Raw genomic sequence first — 23,419 nt, 5'->3', positions numbered from 1 at the left:
AAGGAGGCTGCAAAGGGGTTTTAGAGCGATGGAGACTAAAAAATAAAGAGAACCGTTTTAAACTGGCAAAAGGAACAAACAACAAAGTAACAGCAGGAAAACTTTAACTCATTAAAGTTATTAATTCCTTGCAAATTAATGTGGAATGTCTGGCTTAAAGCTATGTAATTCAGGAGTTATTGTGGGTGCAAAATGAACATGTTGTAAAAGTATGGAACACCATATCAATGGTTAAATTTAAATCTGAGATTGAGATCTATGATGTGGTAACTGTCTGGTTAAAGTCTTCCAGTTTTGTGCATATGTGATGAAAACATACTTGTTGTGACCTCAATTAGTCTGTAAAAGGCAAGACTGGGGTGATGGCATTTGTGTGAATGTGTGTCAGGTATTTTGAAAAGAAACCTTGTTTGTTAACTTTTGTTTAATCTTAGGCAAAGTTATGCATTGTGGTGTTGAGGAAATTATTATTTTCCTGCTGTGTTGTGACTTTAAGTTTAATGGAGGGATGATGTGTGTTGAGGATATTGTTGAAGTTTTCTAATGGTGCTTCTGTATGAGATCAAACACTCCATATGTTGAATATGGAAGGCATTGTTTTCATGAGTGTATCATCCAAAATGCGAGTTAGTGAGCATGAAAAAGGAATCCTGAAAAACAAATTATAGACCCTCAAAACCAAAAGTTGCACTTTAGAAAATCTCAACAAGAGCCTTTGAATAATAAAGTTTGAGCCCTGGTTAGAGATATTCAAAATTATCAATGATGTTGTCAAAATATACAAGGAGAAATTGCTTCCAATGCAAATTGTCAAAAAGCCACAGATGCAGATTGAAGGTGACGGTCAAAAGAATCAGCTGAATTATGCAGTTGAGTACAATTTGGATTATTAAATAAATTTGGAACAGTTATGGTACCGAAGAGAGTACTGGATGGTTGGTTGAAAAACGTATCAGGCAGGATTTATTCAGAAGCCAAGATTTTCTGTCCTGCCCCCTCGGAGTTAATAGAGGACACAGCCCTGGTAATGCCAGCTGGCTGCAACCATTAACCTCAGTGGGGCATTAATTGGTGAAGGACAAAACTTTCATCCTCATCCCATTTATTTTTTGGCAGCTCTGTAATCCGGTAGTGCAGTGTTCAATTGATGACCACCTCATTCATATGCACCCAGTTACCTGTCAAGATTCCACTCCAGACAGCCTACATTGTTTGGAAACTCTAATGCCAGTTTTCTTATTCACTTATTTGGAAGGATATCAAGTATTCATTAGGCTAATGGTCTGCTATGTCTCTGGGCACACTGGCTTTTACTTTGGGTCACAGGCAGAAATAATAATGGCAGGAATTATTGGCATTTTTGTAGAGTCTTCAGTATAGGAGAACCTAATGTGCCTCTCAGATACAGGGGCTCATTATGACCAGGAAAACAGATCAAGCAAAAGAAGGAAATATCAGAATTTGTAGAAAAATGAGTGGTCAAAGATTTAGGTTCTGTGGAAGATCTTAAAATCAAAATTAGTGGGGTAGTAGACTGTGAAGAAGGTTGTCTAAGAGTTCAATGGAATCTTGATCAACTGGGCCAGTGGGCCGAGGAATATGTTACCAAGGTATGGAGGTGTACTGTACCTTTAAGAGAGTTGAAAGACTTAGCAAGCACACAGAGTGCTGGAGAATTTACATTGTAACATTTGGTCCAGCAGCTAACAGTACTTGGGTTGCTATGAGACAAAAACAAATTAATATTCAGCCAATCAGTTTAAATTATGCCCCAAGATACTAAACTCCAATCAAGTTTGAATTTGGGATTTTGACAATATCAAAACCAATGAAACAATCCGATGCTTTGGGGTATAAGACCAGGAAAAAGTCTGACAGTTGGAGGAGAACTGCCACCAACATATGCAGACTGCCCCCAGAATAGCTCTCTTAAAGCTACCTTTATCTATTAACAACCCGTGAAACAGAAACCCTAAGAAGAAAAGAAGACAGAGGAAGATACAAAGAGAAGATTCGACAGCTGGCTGGTTTTGAAAATTGAATTTTTTTGGTGAATCTTCAGGGTTTTTAATGGACCAGTATTAAAGATAGGAAACTAAAAGATAGGTTGGAGAAAGGAATTGTTAGTTAATTATTCTCTGTTTTAAAAAACAAAGTTGTTAATTTTTACTTTGTGATCGCTAGGATAATTCTCGGCCTCTCGAATTTTCATAGATTACCGCACGGGATAAATCTTGTCTGCGTTGCTGATTTAATTTAGCAGGGGGTTTTTACCCTGTGACATAATAATTTAGGGGTTTTCGTCCGGGATTTGAACTGGTTTTGACAGATTTAAATAGATTTAGGGGTATGACAAATCCCAGCAGATTTAAACACTTGCAGGTTAATGTCCTCAATTTTAAATAAAACATAGGTGAGACAATTTGCTTAATTTCAGTGACTTGTGGTTGATTAATTTGGAAGTGAGAGAAATAGCTCTTAAAATTGCTAAAGAGGTTCTGGGATTTGAAGATGACTCTCAAATTTGTCAAGTAAGTTCAGAAGGAAAGAAGTAGAATTAGCAAAGAAGTTAGATTTGGGTTTAACCAAGGACAAAAATAAAGCTGAAACTGTAAGGCAATAACTCAACTGCTTAGGTGTGTCAGAGAAACAGACAAATGCTGTAGAGGTAGAAAAACGTACTCCATTTTCCTCAATTGTAAGTTAGAAGATAACAACAGAGCGAAGGTTCTTAGCTGAGCAAAGGGAGAGAGAGAGAAGAAAGTTAAAGACAAAAAGAGAGAGAATTTGAATTTGACAAGTTGCAACTTGGTCAGAAAAGTCAAGTTAATAGGATGGAGATTAAAAGAAAAGGTAGTGCGATATATAAATAAGTCAAAACTTATTTTGATGAGAAAGATGTTGAAGCCTTCTTTATTTCATTTGAAAAATTGGCTAGGCAGATGGAGTGGTCCAAGGATTTATGGGTAATGCTAGTGCAGACTAAACTGGTAGGCAGAGCTAGTGAGGTATTTGCCGCATTGTCAGATGAAGTATCAAGGGATTATGAAGAGGTTAAACAGGCTATTTTTAAGTGCATATGAATTGGTCTGAGAAGCATATAGATAGCACTTCAGAAACATAAAGAAGGAACCAGGTCAGAGTTATATTGAGTTTGAAAGAATTAACATAGTCATTTTGATAGATGGGTATGTGCTTTAAAAATAGTTAGGACCTTTGAGGCTCTTTGAGAGATTACTTTGCTGTAAGAGTTTTAAAAACTCACTTCCAGAGATGATTAGTATTCACATGAGGAACAGGAAGTTCAGGAAGTGAGAATGGCAGCAGAGTAGCAAATTAATACATGTTGGTGCATAAGCCACGTTTCAGCCAGAATTTTGTCCTCTGAGCGATAGAATTTGGGAGAAGTGGGGGATGCTACACTGTGTAAGAAAGAGTAAACTGGTAGGAATTTACCACAGATTAAAAAATAAGCCCAAGAGCGTGGAAAGGAGGTGAAGGGCCTCAGGTGTTTCCACTGTGGTAAAGTGGGACACATAAAGTCACAGTGCTGATTATTCAAGAAAGGCATTGTGGGAAAATATATGGTAAAAGAAGCTAAGGCAGTGGCATTAATGAAGATAGTAAAGGAGACCCTAAGAAGAGCCGAGGAGCTGCAGGAGAGTGCAGAATCTAAGCAGGCGCTGGGTATGGATTTAGTACCTGATCTCTGCAAAGAATTCGCTTCTGTGGAGAAAGCTTACTCAGAAAGAACAGTGGGAGAAGGACAAGAAGTTATAATTTTGAGAGATACAGGATCTAACCATTCGCTGACAGTAAGAGATGAAGGAATATGCTCTCTTTCTGAGAGCATATTCCCAAGAGTGTGGGATAGATGGACAGAAATTTAGCATTCCCCTATGTAAGATCGGGTTGGAATGCCAACTCAATGTGGGAATAATTGACCGAGTTTCAGTTCATTCTTGGGAATGATTTGGTAGGATCCAAGGTGGGAGTGACACCTTGTTGTAGAGAAGCCCAGAAAGACCAGAAAACTGAGGAGTTAAAGCAGAAATATGCTAGTATTTTCCCAGAATGTGTAGTAATCAGATCCCACTATCATAAGTCACAGCATGAAGTGAAAAGTAAAGAGAAAGGTGAAGGAGTTGAGTTTCAGTTAGCAGGTACCCTGTTTGACATAATGGTGCTGGAAAAACCTGAACAGGCAGCGGGTCAGACAGAAGTGTTTAGTCCTGAAAGGCTAAAAGACTTGCAAAAGTAAGACAAGACGTTAAAAGAAAAATATGTAGATGCGTACTCTGCAAAGGAGGCAGAGAATGTTTTGGAGGGCTATTATCTAAAAGAAAGAATACTAAGACGGAGACCACAGCAGGTTTATTTGGAAGCACTAGCTTTCGGAGCGCTGCTTCTTCAGGTGGTTGTTAAGATTGTAAGACAGAATTTATAGCAAAAGTTTACAGTGTGATGCAATTGAGATGATATATTGAAAAAGACCTGGATTGTTTGTTAAGTCTCATCTTTTAGAATGACCATGTTGGTTTCAGTTTTTTCTTATGTAAACCCCTGAACATTTTTCAAGTTACATTCTTAAGCAAACTTTAACAATAGGTGCTACGTCAGCTCAGATAATGCATTGAAGGTATAATGTTAAAGTCTGTCTGTGTTCCAATGTTCAGACTGATTATATTTCTAAAAAAAGGATTTACAGAATCTTATATGGATTCATGCAGTTTTTGAGAAAAATAAACTAATTCTGCAAGTATAAATTAACCCCACTAACTTATATGCATGCATGTGCATGTAGATGTGTGTTGTTGGGGGTGGGGGAGTGCTGCGGGTGGTTGAGTGTCTATGAGAGTATGTGTATGTATGTGTGAGTGTAAACGGGTATAAGTCTGTGTGGGGGGTGTGTATGTGTCCTTGTGTATGAGAGAGGGTCTGCATGAGTGTGTAGGTCTGCAGGAGTGTGTGTGCAAGAGTGTGTGTCATGCAGTGGGGTCACCTGTAGTATGACATGAACCCAGGGTCCCAGTTGAGGTCATCCTCATGGGTACTGAACTTGGATATCAGCCTCTGCATGGCCACGTTGCGTTGTTGCCTGTCCTGAAGTCCACCTTGGAGGATGGTCACCTGAAGATCCAAGGCTGAGTGTCCCGGACCACTGAAGTGTTCCCCGACTGGGAGGGAACATTCCTGGCTGGTGATTGTTGTGCTGCGTCCATTTATCCGTTGTTGTAGCCTCTGCTCGGTCTTGCCAATGTACCATTTGAAAGCTAGTGCTTCCAAATAATCCTGTTGCACTATCACCTGGTGTTGTGCGATTCTTTTTTAAGTAAATATTGCTTTCAACTCATGAGAAACAGAAATGTTCATTTTGCTCCTCTGTCTGATTTGGAAGTATCTCAGTTGCTTTTCCCTCTCCCTATTTCCTTTGTTGCCACCACATGTCTATCATTTGACTGAGCAGTAGGTCATTTCTGTAAAACAAGTCAACTAGTACCTGTTTTGTTTGAAAGGTCAAATTGCCTTTGGAGAGATGACAGCAACTGTTAACTTGCCCGGTCTATTTTAACGAAGTCCAGGCCTTCCACTTCAGATGTACAATGTTGCAACCTTTGCATTTGAAACTGTGTAGCCATTCTGTTCAATTTTCCTTTTCAGATGCATTTAGTTGGCATTCATACCTTAGTTATGATTGCAGTTGCCTCTATTTGGATGTTAGGTTTACTTGCATTTGTGATGAAATTCTGCATAAGGGAAAATCTTAAGACGAATTCAACTTGAGGTTTGGATTGCTGCTCAGGATTCAGGAAAATAGATTGTTCAAGTAAAATTTATGCCTGATCAAATGTTGTTTGCTTTATCATTATTAGTAATTGATTGGGGGTAGCACAGAATTTAAATACTGCTGAAAAGAGACATGAAGTTCAAGCTTGTATTGTTATCATCAGGATGGGGATGCAGCAAACAAAACTTAGAAAGGGAACATTAATTTGTGCAGACTGAGTGGAGGATGTTGATGGGTGGGATCATAATTGGCAAGGAGTTAAAACAGGAACTATTAATTATCATTCTGAGGTGAAAGTGAGATTGCAGATGCTGGAGATCAGAGTCCAGATTAGAGTGGTGCTGGAAAAGCAAGCAAGTCAGGCAGCATCCAAGAAGCAGGAAAATCGACGTTTTGGGCCAAAGCCCTTCATCAGGAATGCGGCAGGGAGCCTCCAAGGTGGAGGCTGTTCAGTTCTGTTTGCCTTGGTAGATGAGTTTCACTAGTTCTGAAGCCTTTAAGATACCACAAATCATCTTGGTGACAGGTCACTCTTTTTAACTCTTAGAATCCAACGGACATACAGAATAAAATTTAAAAATAAATTTTCACATGACTGACACTTTCACATCCTGTTCTGCTCGAGAAAAAAGCTTTTGTGAGCTGGCTTTATCAGGTACATAAGAAATGTTAATTTTTCTCATTACAGGCTGTGTTTCACTGATTATACTTTATATACCTCCGTTTTCAAAAACATTTATACATTTTTCATAAACTCTAAATATTTTGTGATATGATCCAATAATGTTTCTGCTACTACAAGTGACAGTTCCAGAACTATTTTTAAAATTAGTCTGTGCACATTTTTAACCCAATACAAGCTTTTAGTCTCCTTCACTTTCACCATGTTTCATCCAAAAGGCAAGCAATACAACATAATCTCAGGTGCTATTGTTTAGCCATTTATTAGAAAATACACACAAGAAGTCTAACATGACACAATTTATGATTTATTTTACTTTACTTTAATGAAAAATACCTGCAGCATTGTAGCTCTAAATTTATAATATATTTTGCTTATCATCCGGATTTGATGAATAGCACTAACGTTTCAAAACCGATTTTTGGGTTTTTGGGTCTTATTATCATCATCATATGGCATGTTGTCATCATTGCATCTCAAGTTATGTTGGGGTTTCTTGGTTGCAATTGAGTACCATGGGACAAAGTGAATAATTCCGGTAATCTTAAAACTCACGTTTGCAATAGCACAACCATTTAACTAAATTTGCACAGAACAAAAAAAAATGAACTTATACTATTGTCATGTTTTAGCTACTTTTCACAAATGATTATATTAGCAATCAAGTTCTTGCTGCATACAAAACTGTCTCATAACTTGGTGTTGGTGGGGTTGATAAGAAAGTATTTTCATTATAATGAACTGACTGAATTGTGCAGGCATTCAGTTTGGTGAGCCTGCTGCATCATTCACACAAATCATTGCTTATCAGCTAACTCTACACTATTTTTGCATATGGTCCTCATATCTCTTGATGTCATTGGCATCCAGAAATGTTTTGGTTTCAACATTCACGGCATTCTGAAGTGCAGATTTTCAAACATTCCCTATTTTGGGAGTGAAGAATGTTTGCTCATCTAGGCTTCAGTTGGCCTGCTCCTTATTCTGAAACTGTCACCTGACTCTTGACTCTTGACTCACTAGCCAAAAGCAATATTCTATCCACACCAACCCTGCAGGAGTTTTGTATGTTTCAGTTTTCAGTCCATAACAGACTGTATTTCAGGTGCAATCCTGCTTGTTCTAATTTTGTTGACAAATCTGTTCGTTGTTTTTGCTGTCTCAGCTAACTCTGGCCTTTATCTTGATAGTGCAGAAGGACTTATGTACTGAACAAAGATTGTTTGATTTATCAGAAAATAATACATTTCTGGCTAAGAAACTGGAATTGAAAAAAACTGCTTTCTTTCGATGTTTGTCTTCCAGATGTTCACAGTGCAAAATTGAGCTGAAGCGGAATCTCTGATATTACAATTATAACTTATTTGTCTGCCTTTTGAAAGCAAGGAAATAATATCAAATAATTGAGTCACACCAATGATTATTGACCTGATACTGTGTTGTAGGCCTTTGTTTTTGCAGTGTATTTGTTTCTGATGAGGCAATATTTATGTTAGGTCCCATCGTGTAACAGCTAATTGTGGGTAACGTATTTCTAAAAGATTTATCAGACCGTTATTACAGCTCTTGCATATATAACAGTCATAGGCACTTCAGTGTCTGGGCTAATACTAAACTAATTGATGACAAACAATAGAAAGTTCCCATCAGAGTGTCATGCTTCATGTTGCCTTATTAGGGTGATGATTGAGATCTTGATATCTTCGAACGCCTTACTGAAGTCCAAATAGATCACATCCACTGCTCTGCCCTCTTCAATCCTCTTTGTTACTTCTTCAAAATCTCAGTCAAGTTCATGAGACATGATTTTCCATGCGCAAAGTCATGCTGTCTATCACTAATCAGTCCTTGCCTTCCAAGTAAATGTAAACCTTATCCCTTAGGATTCCGTCCAACAACTTGCCCACCACCGATGTCAGGCTCACCAGTGTATAGTTCCCTGGCTTTTCTTTACCACCTTTGTTAAATAGTGGCATCACTTTAGCCAACGTCCAGTCCCAGCACCTCATGTCTGGAAGGTACACAATATGACCCTGATTTCTGACAGGATGGACACTGTCTCTGCCACATCAGAAATGCCAGAAATTGAGAGGAATGGCAGATCCTAGAAACAGCTGACCATTTAAATGACCAGCTGCTTCCATTGAAATAGCATTTTTGGAGTTCTTGATGTCTGGAATCTGGAGATTGGATCAGGTAAGAACAGGTCCGTTCTTCGTGCATTTCCTTTGGATAATGAGACCTCTTCAAAGAGCTGACATAACTCCCAGGATAAGATCTCAGCACACGGTGGAGAGCCAAAGATTCTTTGAGACAACACGGAGAGGTGGGTGTCTAATATCCTGTGGGTTGGAGGTCACAGATCCTTTGAAGTGAACTGTTTGCCCAGTTCTGAGGAAGGGTCACTTGACCCAAAACCTTCACTCTGATTTCTCTCCACAGATGCTGCCAGGCCTGCTGAGGTTTTCCAGCAATTTCTGCTTTTGTTTGTGTCTCTACCCTTTGGGACAACTAACTATGGAGATACTTGTCTGTAACTTGTAGAGAAATCTCATATAACTTTCCAACTTGAAAAGATGTCAACAAGTATTAATCTGCGATCAAGTGTGTAGAATTCTCAAAATGCATTGACCAGAAACTGAATTAAACCAGCCATATAGATACTGTGACGACATGAACAGAGCAGAGACTAAAATGTCTGCAGTGAATAACTCGTATCATGGCTCTTCACAACCTGATCACCATTTACAATGCAAGAATCAAGACTACGATGTAACACTCTCCACTTGTTTGGATGAGCCCCAACCAATCAAGGCGATCAGCACCATCCAGGACAAACCAGCCCACTTGCTTAATACTGCATCCAACACATTCTACAATTATTTCTTCTCATACTGACAAACAGTGGCAGAATTGTGTGACATCCACAAGAAGCACTACAGAATTCAGCATGCTCCTTAGAATTAATTGACGAGGTAGATCAAGAGAGAAAAAGTGGTGGATACAACTCAGCACTAAGTTGGCATTGAAGTAAGGCAAAAAAAATTAGGTTACATGGATGAAGGAACATGGAGAGTATGTGAGAATGAAGGGGTGTGAGGGGTGAGTGCAGTCAGAAAGTTTTATTTTTTTCCTATTGTGTAGAAGTAAAATACTCATTTTGTAGTGGTAAAGCACCCTTCCTGGAAAGATAAAACGCTCTTTGGGATTGTAATAAAGTATGCTTTTGCAAATCAAGTCATAGAGTCACAGAGTCATAAAGATGTACAGCATGGAAACAGACACTTCGGTCCAACCTGTCCACACTGACCAACCCAATCTAGTCCCACCTGCTAGCACCCGGCCCACATCCCTCCAAACCCTTCCTATTCATATACCCATCCAAATGCCTTTTAAATGTTGCAATTGTACCAGCCTCCACCACATCCTCTGGCAGCTCATTCCATACACAAACCGCCCTCTGCGTGAAAAAATTACCCTTAGGTCTCTTTTATATCTTTTCCCTCTCACCCTAAACCTATGCCCTCTAGTTCTGGACTCCCCGATCCCAGGGAAAAGATTTTGTCTGTTTATCCTATCCATGCCCCTCATAATTTTGTAAACCTCTATAAGGTCACCCCTCAGCCTCTGATGCTCCAGGGAAAACAGCCCCAACCTGTTCAGCTTCTCCCTATAGCTCAAACCCTGGCAATATTCTTGTAAATCTCTTCTGAATCCTTTCAAGTTTCACAACATCTTTCCGATAGGAGGAGACTAGAATTGCACGCAATATTCCAACAGTGGCCTAACCAATATCCTGTACAGCCGCAACATGACCTCCCAACTCCTCTACTCAATACTCTGACCAATAAAGGAAAGCATACCAAATGCCTTCTTCACTATCCTATCTACCTGCGACTCCACTTTCAAGTAGCTATGAACCTGCACTCCAAGGTCTCTTTGTTCAGCAACATTCCCCAGGACCTTACCATTAAGTGTATAAGTCCTGCTAAGATTTGCTTTCCAAAATGCAGCACCTCGGAGTTTAATTCAGATAAATGCATCTGCCACTTCTCAGCCCATTGGCTCATCTGGTCCAGATCCTGTTGTAAACTGAGGTAACCCTCTTTGCTATCCACGACACCTCAAATTTTGGTGTCATCTGCAAACAACCCTCCACCACCACCCTCTATCTTCTACCTTTGCGCCAGTTCTGTATCCAAATGGCTAGTTCTCCCTGTATTCCGTTAGAGCTAACCTTGCTAATCAGTCTCCCATGGGAATCCTTGTCGAACACCTTACTGAAGTCTAAATAGATCACTTGTACTGCTCTGCCCTCATCAATCTTCTTTGTTACTTCTTCAATAAACTCAATCAAGATTGTGAGACATGATTTCCCATGCACAAAGCCATGTGAGCAGTCCTTGCCTTTCTAGATATATGTACATCCTGTCCCTAAGGATTCCCTCCAACAACTTGCCCACCACTGAGGTCAGGCTCACCGGTCTATAGTTCCCTGGCTTGCCTTTACTGCCCTTCTTAAACAGTGGCACCACGGTTGCCAACCTTCAGTCTTCCGGCACCTCACCTGTGACTATCGATGATACAAATATCTCAGCAAGAGGCCCAGTAATCACTTCTCCAGCTTCTCACAGAGTTCTCGGGTACACCTGATCAGGTCCTGGGGAATTATCTACCTTTAACCCGTTTCAAGACATCCAGCACTTCCTCCTCTGTAACCTGGACATTTTGCAAGATGTAACCATCTATTTCCCTCAGGCTATATCTTCCATATCCTTTTCCACAGTAAATACTGATGTAAAATATTAATTTAGTATCTCCCCCATTTCTGTGGCTCCACACAAAGGCCGCCTTGCTGATCTTTGAGGGGCCCTATTCTCTCCCTCGTTACCCTTTTGTCCTTAATATATTTGGATTCTCCTTAATTCTATTTGCCAACGCAATCTCATGTCCCCATTTTGCCCTCCTGATTTCCCTCTTAGTATACTCCTACTTCCTTTATACTCTTCTAAGGATTCATTCGATTTATCCTGTCTATACCTGACATATGCTCCCTTCTTTTTCTTAACCAAAACTCTCAATTTCTTTAGTCATCCAGCATTCCCTATACCTACCAGCCTTCCCTTTCACCCTGACAAGAATATACTTTCTCTGGATTCTTGTCTCATTTCTGAAGGCTTCCCATTTTCCAGCCGTCCCTTTACCTGCGAACATCTGCCTCCAATCAGCTTTCGAACGTTCTTGCCTAATACCGTCAAAATTGGCCTTTCTCCAATTTAGAACTACAACTTTTAGATCTGATCTATCCTTTTCCATCACTATTTTAAAACGAATAGAATTATGGTCGCTGGCCCTAAAGTGCTCCCCCAGTGACACTTCAGTCACCTTCCCTGCCTTTTTTCCCCAAGAGTAGGTCAAGTTTGACACCTTCTCTAGTAGGTACATCCACATACTGAATCAGAAAATTGTCTTGTACGCACTTAGCAAATTCCTCTCCATCTAAACCTTTAACACTATGGCAGTCCCAGTCGATGTTTGGAAAGTTAAAATCCCCTACCATAACTACCCTATTATTCTTACAGATAGCTGAGATCTCCTTACAAGTTTGTTTCTGAATTTCCCTCTGACTATTAGGGAGTCTATAATACAATCCCAATAAGGTGATCATCCCTTTCTTATTTATCAGTTCCACCCAAATAACTTGCCTGGATGTATTTCCAGGAATATCCTCCCTCAGCACTGCTGTAATGCTATCCCTTATCAAAAATGCCACTCCCCCTCCTCTCTTGCCTCCCTTTTTATCCTTCCTGTAGCATTTGTATCCTGGAACATGAAGCTGCCAGTCCTGCCCATCCCTGAGCCACATTTCTTGTAATTGCTATGATATCCCAGTCCCATGTTCCTAACCATGTCCTGAGTTCATTTACCTTCCCTGTTAGGCCCCTTGCATTGAAATAAATGCAGTTTAACTTATTAGTCCCACCTTGTCCCTGCCTGCCCTGACTGTTTGACTCACTTCTGTTCTCAACTGTACCAGTCTCAGATTGATCTCTTTCCTCACTATCTCCCTGGGTCCTTACTAGTTTAAATCCTCCCAAGCAGTTCGAGCAAATTTCCCTGCCAGTATATTAGAAGTGAAGAAACACATTAGTATTTGCTAAGAAATTGTCTGGAAAGAAAATGTGATTTGTATCTGACAGTGTCTGGTTGTTTAAGGGATATATACTGCAAAAATTATCATTCTCACAGTTGATGTCTATTGATAGCTCCACCTGCTTACTGAATGAAATTTCCATTTTAACTACTTGAGTGAGATATTTATTCACATAAAATATTAACCACTTAAGTGAACTGCTCGTTAAAGTTAGTCATTGAACATGAAAGTGAAATGTGCAGTTTCACTGTATTGGATATTTGTTTTTTTTAGCAAAGTACCTTTTCTCAGTGAGTTTACTGGTCACTTTATTCTCTGTCAAATGCCTCCTGATTAATGCCTACAAGATGATAGGCAAGTTGGCATGAAGAGAGATGGGCATAGGGTGACAGTATTGAAAATCATAGTTATCATCGTGGCTGTTAAAGATCCTGAGGTGATTGGAGGCATATAGGGCTTGAGGTATGCATTTGAGATATGCATAGTGAGTATGAGGAGACAATGGGGCTGGATGGATTGGATAGCACAAGTGTTTTGAGGGGCGATTGAATTTAACAGCTTGGGCATACAAACAGAGGGGAGTAAATTGGGTGGGAGTAGGAGGAATGTTTTCTATTTAATCTTTATTTTTACATTGTGCATACAGTCCCAGAGATTCCAAACAGGCTTTCCATGCAAGCTGCCTTGGAAAAAGGTGAGCTTCTTAGACTTTTCCCAGGTCACTCAGCCCAAGTCCTAATCCAGCCCACAACACAGACCAAAATCCAGTGTGCAGGCAGCCAATTTTAAAAGTTAGGATCATGGAGCCAGGCCTCCCTCTGCTTTGGATTCAGGAAAGGAAATTGAGGCTTAAGTTGCATAGCTAAGAGGGAAAACTTTCTGCTGCTGTGAGCAACAAAATGTTGGAAAAATACAGCAAGAATGAAAAAAAAATTCTTGACATCAAGAAAGAAGTCTTGATTTTGCTCCTGAAATTTAAGTGACGATTTCTGAATTTGAATGAGCAGTGACTACCTTAATTCAATGTATTTCAATCTCATTATTAGCTAATCTCATTTCATTTCTATGCAGTCCCACATTCTCTCACCTTTTCTGAGAAACTAGACAGTGCCAATTCATGAGATCAAGTGCCATTAGCAGCTTACTGCTTTCTTCTCTCGGCCTTCATCCGGTTGCATGATCACCACCATATCCTGCATGCTCAATGGAAATGTCCTCTTCCACACTTCCTCCACACAATGAGCACCACCAAACCATGTGCTTCACCACATGATTATGGCTGCCTTTGGCAAGTCACATATGACTTAAGATTTGAGGACTTCATTTTGGAGCTCAAGAACACTTCGGCCTTGCATGCTTCTGCCAGGTTGCTTTGAGTGCAGGGGATATCTCATGCATCCAAGAAGAAGGTATCTTCAGGCTCTTGGCTGATTTGGCTAGTGCTCATCCACTTTCTGCTTATTTGGTGGCTGCCAGCTTTGCTGGTTTGCATTGCTTTTTAACACAAAGCATCTTCAGTCCTAAATTACAGGCTCCCTCTGTTGTTTGCATTGCCTGTTCGCACACAGGCTCTTCAGCCATAACTAAAAGCAGCTGATTCTTTGGCTTGCATTTCTTTTTAACACAGAGACCCAGGCAGCTTGCTAATGGCGACAGTACTGAACAGTCAAGGGTCTCGACAGTTTCTGTGAGGTGCCAGGCTGGGCCAGCAGCATATGTGGCAAAAACACTGCATGGGCTTCAAGTAAATGGACATGCTTAAAAGCCAAAAGGGAGTAGTCCTTAGTGGGTTCAGATGGTCCAGGCTCAGTCAGGGAGTAATGTCACAGTTTGTTAAAATGTTCTTCTGATGTCAGTCGAGGGAGTTGGCTACAGTCATTTAAGAGCAAATCAGAGGATAGGACTCCTGCAGCAAGTTCCTGACTTCTCAATTCCGGTCTGTCAACTACAAAGCACAAGTTAGGATTACTATGGAATATTCCCCATTTGCCTTGACGAATGCATTTCCAACAACATAATGACAAAACATCTTCAAGGTAGCTTGATTGCTACCATTCCATATTCACTGTCTTCACTGCCAGTGCACAGTGGCAATAGTGTGTACCAACCACAAGAAATGCTGCAGAAATTCGTCTTGGACAGCATTTTCCAATCTCCCAACCATTAGCACCTAGAAGAACACAGGCAGCAGATACGTGGAAACACCACCACCTGCAGGTTCCCTCTCTAAGCCACTCTCAGTCCTGACTTGGAAATCTGTTATCATTTCTTTAGTCACTGGGTCAGAATCCTGAAACCTCATTCCTGATGGCATTGTTGATCTACCAACACCAAATGATCTGCAATGGTTCAAGAAGGTAGGTCTTCACCACCTGCTCAAGGACAATAGGAATAGGTAATAAATGCTGGATTATCCGGTGATGTCCAACATGCTATAAATGGGAAAAAAAGCACACAGCTTTGCACATGACTATGTATGTGGGCACCCACATGGTTTGTTGGAAATTCCAAAGCTAATGTACCACCTTGCTTTGCTTGTGTGCCTTGGAGAAACGTTCCAGATCTTAAGGCATGCAAATACTGTCACAAACCATGACCAAAATCAGAAATTGATTAAAAGACTCAGCAGGTGTGGCAGCATCCATGGAGAGAAAGCAAAGTTAATTTTTTAGGTTAAATGATCCTCCTTCAGAACACAAAATGTGTATCTCTCCTTGATCTGTAGTATACTTTCCATGCTGAATCCCTTCTGTCTTTTATGGAGGATCTCTCTGGAATGCCATGATAATCAACTCCATTATTTCTTCTCAAAATTTCACAACAGAAGCTACATGCTTTTGATTTCTCGGTGTTGGGTAACAAGGTCATCCAAACTCTCACTGGCTGTCTCTAATACAATATTCCTCTAAAATTTACTTCAAGTTTATGCTGATTTTCTCATGGTGCCCACAGCTTTGGTAGATTCTTCTCGTCAGCATCAAACAAAGCAGATTTTTATTTCAGATGGTAATCGCAACTTTTATTAGTTGCTTTTCTGCATCCACATTTTATGGACGAGAAAGCGTAGTTCAATCCTCTGCCTAAATAGTTGAGTATTCCTGATCTAGCAGATGTCTTCCAGTTCACTTCTGGACACCTGGGAGCCACCGGCTAAGCCTCCTAATTTTTTCTTTCACTGCAGGGCAAACATTGCTTTAAAAATTGCAACAAGCTTCGCCATCTGCAGAATTGAGCTGAAGTCATACCCTGAGCAATATTGCTACAGTGGATTGGGGTTTGGTGGTTTTCAGCTAATGATGCTGAAGTGTGGCAACAGATGGGGGAAAAAAACTCTACTAAAGCACAATGTTGAGCTGATTGCTTGGACTGAAACTGCAGTTGATTTTTGTGTATTGCCAACTTGGGACAAAATGGCAAGTGCACCCAAATCACCCAAATACTATTGTCCTCCCATGTGAGAACTGTCATCTGGTTACAGCACTTCAGGTGAGCCTTCTGACTTGCATTGATATTTTCAACTGTTGATCAGTGCTGTTGACAAACAAGCTGCTCTTCTGCTTTCTCATCTCATTCACAAGGTATGGAAGTTGAATACAAGCTTGAGTTGAGATTTGTTGCTGTTTCAGTTTACAAATGCTAACTAACTGTGCAAGAGAAATGAATAACTTTATATTTCATAATTTCTGTTTGGCCAAATCAACATAAATATATTCAATGAAATATATGTTTAATATACCAATAATATAGTATCAAACCAACAAAAACTACTTGCCTATTACTGTTAAATAGGATCTCCTCCATTTTGCTATACGTGTGAGATGGGAGGGATATAAATGAGGTTCTTTGTCAGGCTTTCTGAACTGCCCTAAAACTTTCAACCTTTGGGTTTTCTGAGTTAAAATCAATCCTTAATATCCTTAACCAAAAACAAGCTAATGGCTTTCAATGTTTACACTCTGTCATAAACCAGCATTACAGAAACAATATTTGATTAGCACTCCAGGTCTTTCCTATTCTCTGACACAAAACGGATTAAATAATTGTTCCAGAAGGCCTGTTTGACAGCGCTATTTATTTTTAAAACTCTACTTAACAGCAACCAACCTCACCTGCCACTGTTTAACATTTAAATTCTAAACATTATATATAAAATATCTTTAATCGCACAATGCACATTTATAAAAGTTTTGAACTTTTGTGGATATAGTTTTGGTTCAGCATCTCATTCCCATATGTAAATTCTGAAGCAGTCCTTTTCTATGTATTTACGAAAATTCAGGTAGTTTATTTTGGGTTGACCATGAACCTTGATCGGACAGCAACCTGAGTATAACTAACCAAAATACTGTTGGAAAATTAAATGTTAAATCTGCTTGTTGCCTTCTTTGAAGGCAAGTAATTGCAACAAACATAATATCAATTCAAATATCTTTATTTCAGTGTTCAATTTAAATGCTGGCTGACAGCAATTTAGATTTGCAACTGAGTCCAACTGTCAACGTGATTATTGAAATTTTCCATGATATTCTCACGTTTCCAAGCTTTGATGTCTGCATAACGTTGGTTTCAGCCATTGAGTAACTTACTGCTGTTACATCACAATGCTCCTCTGGTTTATCTTAAAAGATCAAATTTGCACCCTTTTGACAGTGAGCAAGTCACAATTGACCATTCCTTAGACACAGCATCTCATAACAGCCATTTAGGATTTGATATGAAGAGGAATGGCTTAGCCAAAAGATTGTGTGTCTTTATAATCCTCTCCCCCACAAGACTGAGGTTGTTGAATTTTTAAAATTGATTTTATGCGACAATGTAATCACCGCTGTCATAGCTCATTTTAGCATGACTACTCTCGAGAGAAAGCATACATTTGTTTCTGGTATATGCTAATTTAAGGCAGATACATTACACCATGCAATTTCAGGCACTGAAATCTTTCGCAATACACTAATAGATGCTGGAAAATGTTGGAAAAAAACACATCCATTGTACTGAAGATGGGTTTTAATTTAGCGGCAGCTCCTCTACAAGTATCTCATGTCAATGAGATTGGTTTGTGTTATTAGTTTCTACATGAGCTGTCACCCAAGAGTATGCAGCAGAGCATGGGAACTTGTTTAGACATGTCACAAAGTCTGCATGGATTGCCCAGATTACTCTTGATAAAATTAGCTCCTGATGGTAGAAATGCTGTCCTGACCTGGAATATGTTAATATATTGATTTTGTCATACAGCTTTTTATCTTTCTGTTCTTTGTGAAGATAAGTTAGTCAAATAAAACTGACTGACCTACAAGTGCTGCTGACTATGTATAGCTTTTGTGACTTTTGTTTTGTAACTCACCTGTACATTTATTTCCCTTCTGAGAAATTTTATAAGTTTTGAAATTGAAGTGGAAAATAACTAGCAATCTGTATAATCTAAAAGTAAACTAATCTAAAGTCTTGTGGAGTTATAAATAAATACTGACAATGCTTGTATTCATTTTTAAAAGGTAGTTTGTTCAGTATTATAGAATCTCTAACTTAAGGATGAGTATATTTTTCTACTATGAGCACGTAATTATGTGAATAAATATGTTGGCAAGTGCAGTGTACTTCAGAGTATTTCATATGATCCGATATTGAGCCTCTTAACATTTACAGAAAACGTCAATCATTTTATAATAATCTGAATGATCAGCTCAGACTTTTCCCTGTTCTCATTCAGATGAAGAAAACTGACTTGGAGGGAATTTTGCAGATGGTGCCAGTCCCATACATCTGCTGTCCTTTTCCATCCAAGTGGTCAAGTTTGTAGGTTTGGACACTCTGTTCAAGGAGTGTTGATGTCAAGGGCAGTCACTGTCACTTTACTTTTGGAATTCAGATTTTTGTCCATGCTTGGACCAAGTACACCAAACTGATATGGAACTAATTGCTGCTCCTTCACTATCACAAATGTGGAACAACCTCCCTAACAGAATCGTGTGTATGCTGACACCACATTGGTGGAGTTCAAGAATATGACTCGTCACCATTTTCTCAAAGGCAGTAATGAATGGTGTGTTATGTCTCTCAGCAGAAGTGCAATGTACCTTTAAGGTACTTGCTTACGATGGCGGCACTGTATCATGGTGTGTGACCTAATGGTACAAAACTCACAGATTCCTTCTTGCTTGTCTCTGTTCTCTTGCAGTGTGATAGACGGAGGAAAGCTTAGCTTGAACCAAGGCACACAGGTGTCTGTTATTGAGGTGTATTTATGTAAACATGTAATAAAAGTTATTTTCATTCTTCAGCACTATGGGGCTGTCTCATCCTTATATTGTGTGAACATACGTATCACCACATATCATCAGTGTATCATGCTGCCACACATCCAATGGACAATGAATGCTGGTCATTTTGCATTTTAAGAAAAATCACAAATGCATGAAAAAAACTTTCTAAGGTATTTCTTTGTGATGTATGTTGTTCAACATAATTGTGATAGGATACATTTGCTGAAAATTAGAGATTTTGTAATGTGAATATTGCTGCCTTTGTTCACCAGAAATGTGTTTGACACTGGTGAAATATTGGATCATAATAGATGGTTATCTCAGTTGTCTGATTTGAATTGTTACATATTTTCTGATTAACACATTTGCAACAGCATTAAGGTAACTGTTTCGTATTTCTGAAGTATTAGGAAAGTAACATGGCTTTATGGTTTACATGATGAATGTCAGTTTTGACGAGCGTACAAAATAAAATTGGTGACAAGTAGATTGGTGACCAAACCCTAACTTCTCAGTTCCAATGAAGCATGCCCTGTGGCAGATTAAGTTGGACTCCAGACCTTAATTGCATCACACACACACAAATAATTTGGATGACCTTGGTATATGAAAACAATTGCACTTGGAACAGGTGGGGCATTGGTTGTAGCCCCAGAGTAAGCTTTGGAAGAAAAGGCTAAGCAATCAAGATGATATGGTCACCAGAAGGTTTAATTTTCGAGTCGATCTGTGAATTTTGGCTCAAAATCAGTGTTCAACTAATTGTCCGACATGAAGACCTCACTTCCTTTTCAGCTTAGCCAATTTTCATTGTGTTAATTTTGAACATATTATTGAAAACATTGTGAGCAACAACTTGTATCAATTTCACATTTTTTAATGTGAAGCTTCCCAAGGAAAATTGCAGGCAAAAAATAGAACAGGATAAGCCACAGAAGAAGATTTTGAGCCAAATGATCAAAACACTGGTCAAAGAAGTAGGTTTAAGGAGCATCTGAAAAGAGGCAAGCACACTGGCGATTTAGGGAAGAAATTCCAGAGTTTAGGACTTTGCCAACTGAAGGTACAGCCACCAGCAGGTGAGTTGAGAGACCAGAATTCAAAAAGCCTAGATATCTTAAAGGAATGTGCGATAAAAAAGATTACATTAAAAGCACGAATTGAGCATTTTTAAATTATGGTTTCCTTAACTGGTAGCTTACTTACATTAGTGAACATAGTTATGCTGAGTGAATGGGAATTGATTCAAATTAAGACAAAGGAAACAAATTTTTGGATAACCCTAAGTTTACAGAGGTAGAATATGGGAGGCCAGACAGAAAATTAGCAAAGGCAAAAGCTTCCACTTTGACCCTACAGGTTGTTCTGCTATAACGTGTGTCTTGTTAACGCAAATTCACTAACGCGATTGGGGACTCTTTCTAAAGTGTGAACTTTTAAAACGTGTGTTGGCTGTAACGTGATTACATCACTAACACTTTAAGTGCTGTTTCAAAAGTGCGATTTTTCTGGAATGCAGGGTTGCAAAAGAACGCAACCATCAAGTTATAAAATAACTGCCTCTACATAATCAGCTTATTCTATCCTGGAATTCTGTAACTGAAACTAATTGTCCGACATGAAGACCTCACTTCCTTTTCAGCTTAGCCAATTTTCATTGTTAATTTTGAACATATTATTGAAAACCTTGTGAGCAACAACTTGTATCAATTTCACATTTTTTAATGTGAAGCTTCCCAAGGAAAATTGCAGGCAAAAAATAGAACAGGATAAGCCACAGAAGAAGATTTTGAGCCAAATGATCAAAACACTGGTCAAAGAAATAGGTTTAAGGTTACCGATTGAAAGCAGACTTGTTCATTCATGTGAAACCATTTTATTTTGACCAGGATATGTTATAATAATTTTTCATGGTCTACGTTTTTTAAGATTATTATTTAAGATTTATTAATGACTTTATTGACTGTTATTGAATTCACTTTTGTCATTTTGTGTAAGCTCTTCATTTAAAATGGCAGCTTTTAAAAGATATTTGGGTGTGTTTGAAATGTTGTGGGCCAGAGCGAGCAAACAATGACCAAATAATCAGCTTTGGACCTGAGATATTTAACTCTTGGGTTTCATTTATTTTCTGCTGGTCAGCCATCCGTCCAACAGTGGAAAGAGACAACTGGTTGACAGATCTGTAACAAATAATTCAGAATCCACTCAATGGAACCAAGGTGGAAGGAATAAAGGTTGCAACTCTTCTATTTTTGTGATCACATTTCACATGTTCGAGGAGCCCCTCTTACTGACCATGTTTCAAAGAAGGCAGCCATGGTGGTGCCCATTCAGTAGGCCAGAAAATAATATCAAATATTGAAGACATCATTTGACCCCAAGTTGCATTTTAATAAGGCTGACTTGATTACCTAATAGCTCCCAATTAAGAAAGTGGAGATGGAGTATTTACAAGATTTGTCCATTCATTCCTGGAATGTGCATGTTGTTGGGCCAGCATTTATTGTTCATCCCAGTTGTCCTTGAGAAGGTGGTAGTGTGCTGCCATCTTGAACTGCGTCATTGATAAGAATAAGAATTCCATGTTTTGAAGGTACACAATGACGTTAGGGAGCACGCTCCAGGATTTTGATGCACTGACACTGAAGGATCGATGTCAGGAATGGTGAGTGGCTTGGAGGAAACTTGCAGATGGTGGTGTTCCCATGTATCTGGGCGGCAAAGTGGCTCAGTGGTTAGCACTGCTGCCTCACAGCGCCAGGGACCTGGGTTCAATTCCAATGTCGGGCAACTGTCTGTGTGGAGTTTGCACATTCTCCCTGTGTCTGCGTGGGTTTCCTCTGGGTGCTCCGGTTTCCTCCCATATCCACAGATGTGCTGGTTAGGTGAATTGGCCATGCTAAATTGCCTGTAGTGTTAGGTGCATTAGTTAGGGGAATGGGTCTGGGTGGGTTGCTCTTCGGAGGGTCGGTGTGGATTTGTTGGGCCGAAGGGCCTGTTTCCACACTGTAGGGAATGTAATCTAATCTGCTGCCCTGGTTCAGAAAAATGGAAGTAATCAAGACTTTGGATGATGCTATCATAAGAGCCTTGGTGATTTTCTGCAGTGCATCTTGTTAATGGAACACACTGCTGCATTGGTGGTGGAGGGAGTAGATATTTGTGAACGTGGTGCCAATCCGGCAGGTTGCTTTTGTCTTGGATGGTGTCAAGCTTACTGGATATTGCTAAACCTGAAAGCGAGGGGTATTCCATCACACTCTTGACTTGTGTTTGGTACATGGTGGACACTTTTTTTGAGAAATTAGGAGGTGAATTACAAGCTGCAGGATCCTAGTTTCTGACCTGTTTTTGCAGCCACCATGTCCATGTGTATGGTGTATGGTGAGTCCAATTCCGTTTCTGATCAATGGTAACGTCCCAGGAAGTTGTCAGTGGGGAATTCAGCATGAGTCATTTGAATATGAAGGGATGATGGTTAGATTCTCTTGCCTGGAGATTGCGGTTGCCTGCCATTTGTGTACTGTGGGTGCTACTGTCACTTTTCAGCCCAAGCCTGGAGATGGTCCAGGTCTTGTTACATTTGGACATGAACTGTTTTAGTATCTGAGGGATCCTAAATGTGTACTGAGCATTGTGTGATCATGGAGTCATAGAGATGTACAGCATGGAAACAGACCCTTCGGTCCAAGCGGTCCATGCCGACCAGATATCCCAACCCAATCTAGTCTCACATGCCAGCATCCGGCCCACATCCCTCCAAACCCTTCCTATTCATATACCCATCCAAATGCCTCTTTAATATTGAAATTGTACCAGCCTCCACCACTGCCTCTGGCAGCTCATTCCATATTCGTATCACCCTCTGTGTGAAAAGGTTGCCCTTTAGGTCTCTTTTATATCTTTTCCCTCTCACCCTAAACCTATGCTCTCTAGTTCTGGACTGATGACCCCAGGGAAAAGACTTTGCCTATTTACCATATCCATGTCCCTCATAATTTTGTAAACCTCTATAAGGTCACTCCTCAGCCTCCAACATTCCAGGGAAAACAGCCCCAGCCTGTTCAGCTTCTCCCTATAGCTCAAATCCTCCAACCCTGGCAATATTCTTGTAAATCTTTTCTGAACCCTTTCAAGTTTCACAACATCTTTCCGATAGGAAGGAGACCAGAATTGCACGCAATATTCCAAAAGTGGCCTAACCAATGTCCTGTACAGCCGCAACATGACCTCCCAACTCCTGTACTCAATACTCTGACCAATAAAGGAAAGCATACCAAACGCCGCCTTCACTATCCTATCTACCTGCGACTCCACTTTCAAGGAGCTATGAAACTGCACTCCAAGGTCTCTTTGTTCAGCAACACTCCCCATGACCTTACCATTAAGTGTACAAGTCCTGCTAAGATTTGTTTTCCCAAAATGCAGCACCTCGCATTTATCTGAATTAAACTCCATCTGCCACTTCTCAGCCCATTGGCCCATTTGGTCAAGATCGTGTTGTAATCTGAGGTAACCCTCTTTGC

At 39.8% G+C, this 23,419-nt stretch overlaps 1 protein-coding gene across 8 annotated transcripts in view; it reads left to right on the top strand.

Moving 5' to 3' along the window:
• Nucleotides 1-23,419, top strand: part of LOC122543146 (methylcytosine dioxygenase tet3) — a 371,083-nt gene that overhangs the window by 249,427 nt on the left and 98,237 nt on the right. The gene's annotated exons all lie outside the window — the stretch shown is intronic.

This window comes from Chiloscyllium plagiosum, unplaced genomic scaffold, assembly GCF_037043375.1.
Source record: "Chiloscyllium plagiosum isolate Xiang-an unplaced genomic scaffold, Cpla_swu_hap1 HiC_scaffold_48, whole genome shotgun sequence".
Classification (NCBI taxonomy): domain Eukaryota; kingdom Metazoa; phylum Chordata; class Chondrichthyes; order Orectolobiformes; family Hemiscylliidae; genus Chiloscyllium; species Chiloscyllium plagiosum.
Note: the sequence above shows the minus strand (reverse complement) of the source record. Positions and strands in the feature narration are given on the sequence as shown.